The following is a 2942-nucleotide window of genomic DNA, read 5'->3' on the forward strand; positions in this document are numbered from 1 at the left end:
TGTGATGCCTATCAAGTCAAACACCTCCCTCTTTAGCTACAGATACGGATATATCAGCCTGCAACTGGCCAGGGCCTGTAATGGGCAGGGTGGTATTGTGGTTCGTTAACCTGATGGCTCCCAACCTCATGGCTAGAGAACTAGTCAGAAGTATTAGTTTCTAGGTGAAACAGCAATCACCTAGACTCTAAGAATCACCAGTTTCCTAAGTGGAGACAGAAGAGGGAGGGCAGGAATGTCCTAACACAGCAAGCATCTCACGGTGAGAAAGCGTCATCCACTTACATCACCTTCCTATATATATCCCCCAGTATTGGAATTCAGTGCCATTCAACACCAGGCCTGCCCTAGGCTCAGCACTTCTATCCAATTATGAAGGATTTTTATCCCTAAGCTATTAAGAACCAGTACTTTTTTGGTAAGATACAATAAAAATAGCTAGAAAAAAAGATGAGGGGAGCAGACATACAAAACACAAGCCCCCATTTATTTTGGTGAGGAAGACTGGCCCTGAGCTAACATCCATTGCCAATCTCCCTCTTTTTGCTTGAGAAAGATTGTCCCTTAGCCAACATCTGTGACAATCTTCCTCCATTTGCTGTATGTGGGACACTACCACAGCATGGCTTGATGAGCAGTGTATGGGTCCGTACCTGGGATCCAAACCTGCGAACCCTTGGCCGCTAAAGTGGAGCACACACACCTAAGCACTGTGCCACCGGGCCACCCTCCCAATTTTTCATTAGATTCAATAGATATAAAATTACCAAATTGCTGTAAGAGTTTTAAAATGCTCAGTCCATCATTTTGTATTTATCTCATTACAGATAGGTAAGAGTTTAACTTGCTTCAGTCCATGGATCACTCTGATAGCCTGGCTCCAGCTATAACATATGGGACTAGAGGTCAAACATTAGCCTCTCAAGGCTAAACAGGCAATGGGACTTGGTCCTGTGAGAATTCACACAGCCCTCTCCGGCTTTTCCCAACACCCCCAGTCCCCAAAAGCCCTTCTATGCTTTCCCGAGCATACTCTTCTCATATTCTGCAACTGCTGGTCTATCTGCACACCAGAACAAAATTCTCACAGCTAGAGACCATATCTTGTTCACCTCGATATCCAGTGCCCGTGCCTGGCATATAGCAAGTGCTCGATTTTTGTTCGATAAAAAAATCTGTTCAATGAAGAAACCAAAGCTTTGGTTTATTTTTTAAATCTGGTCTCTTCACTTCAACCAAAAAATATGAAATACTCTACACCTTGTACTAAACATTATCTTACCTCTGACCCATCCTCTCTCCTGAGCTTCAACTTAGTATTCTCCTTGAGTCATGTCTTTAGTTTTCCAATTGTATTTCACAGAACATGTGAATAAAATGGATATGTCAACGTCTATTCCATCATCAGGTTTATAGACAGCAAATGGACACCTGCAAAGTACAGAAACGGTTTGCTGGACTAATAGTTTCCATAGGAAAGCTCAGCATACTTCATAGATTTTAATGGTACTAATCCTCTAACTCTGGAAGCATTTGTTCTTATAAAACCTAATGTCCTAGTCCATTCGGGCTGCCATAACAAAATACCACAGGCTGGGTAGCGCACAAACAGAAATTGCTCATAATTCTGGAAACTGGAAGTCCAAGATCAAGGCACCAGTATGGTCGGGTGAGGGCCCTTTTCTGGGTTGCAGACTGCCAACCTCTGTATCTCCACATAGTTGAAGAGGGTGAGCAAGCTCTCTGGGGCCTCTTTTTATAAAGGCATTAATCCCATTCATGAAGACTCCACCCTTGTGATTTAAGCACCTCCCAAAGGCCCCATGTCCTAATACCATCATCTTTGGGGGTTAGGATTTCAACAAATAAATTTGGGGGGGGGACACATTCAGACCATAGCACAAGTGCTAGACTTCTATCAATGGGAGAGGCAGATGCTGAGGTGTTGTGATCATTTGAAAATGTCCATAAATTCTCTGCGGTTTCTCCCTTCAAGAGGTGGAGCTTAATTCCTCTTACTCTTGAATATGGGCTGGACTTAGTGACTCCTTTCTAACAGAGAATAAGGCAAAGATGAGTGTGTCACTTCCAAGGTTAGGTCATCAAAAGGCATTGTGGTTCCCTTATTCTGTCTCGGGTCACTCACTCTAGGGAAGTCAGCTGCTACATCATGAGGACACTCAAGCAGCCCTTGGAAAAGCTCACAAGGAGAGGAACAGAGGGCTCCAGCTGACAGTCATGTGAATGAGCTCGGAAGCCAGTCCCAATTAAACCTTCAGATGACTGCAGCCCCAGCCAAAATCTTGATTGCAACCTCATGTGCACTCTGAGCCAGAACCACCAGCTAAGCTGCTCTCAAATTCCTGATCCCACGAACTGTGAGATAATGTTTGCTGTTTTTTTTTCTTTTGGAAGATTAGCCCTGAGCTATCATCTGCCACCAATCCTCTTTTTTGCTGAGGAAGACTAGCCCTGAGCTAACATCCGTGCCCATCTTTCTCTACTGTATATGTGGGACGCCTGCTGCAGCATGGCTTGACAAGCGGTGCGTAGGTCTGCATCCGGGATCCGAACCACTGAACCCCGGGCTGCTGAAGTGGAACGTGCGAACTTAACCGCTGTGCCACTAGGCCGGCCCCAAACGTTTGCTGTTTTAAGACACTGAGATTGGGGATAATTTGTTACAGAAGAGATAACTAACATAGGTGGGTGAGCCTTTTGCGAGCTTATGTGGCGGTATCATGCCTAGGAAAACAGGGTAAGGCTGAGGAGAGCAGATGGATATAAATGACTGAAAGAGAAGAAGGTGCCTTGCTCAATAAGAGCTTAAAATAAGAGTTAAACAAGTGAGCACTGTGACCATCAGAATGTCCATTGAACTCCATAGGCATTCTACCACTTCCTTTTACAAATCAAGATGGTATGAAAGGAAAAAGATCCAA

This window comes from Equus asinus, chromosome 28, assembly GCF_041296235.1.
Source record: "Equus asinus isolate D_3611 breed Donkey chromosome 28, EquAss-T2T_v2, whole genome shotgun sequence".
NCBI classification, from domain to species: domain Eukaryota; kingdom Metazoa; phylum Chordata; class Mammalia; order Perissodactyla; family Equidae; genus Equus; species Equus asinus.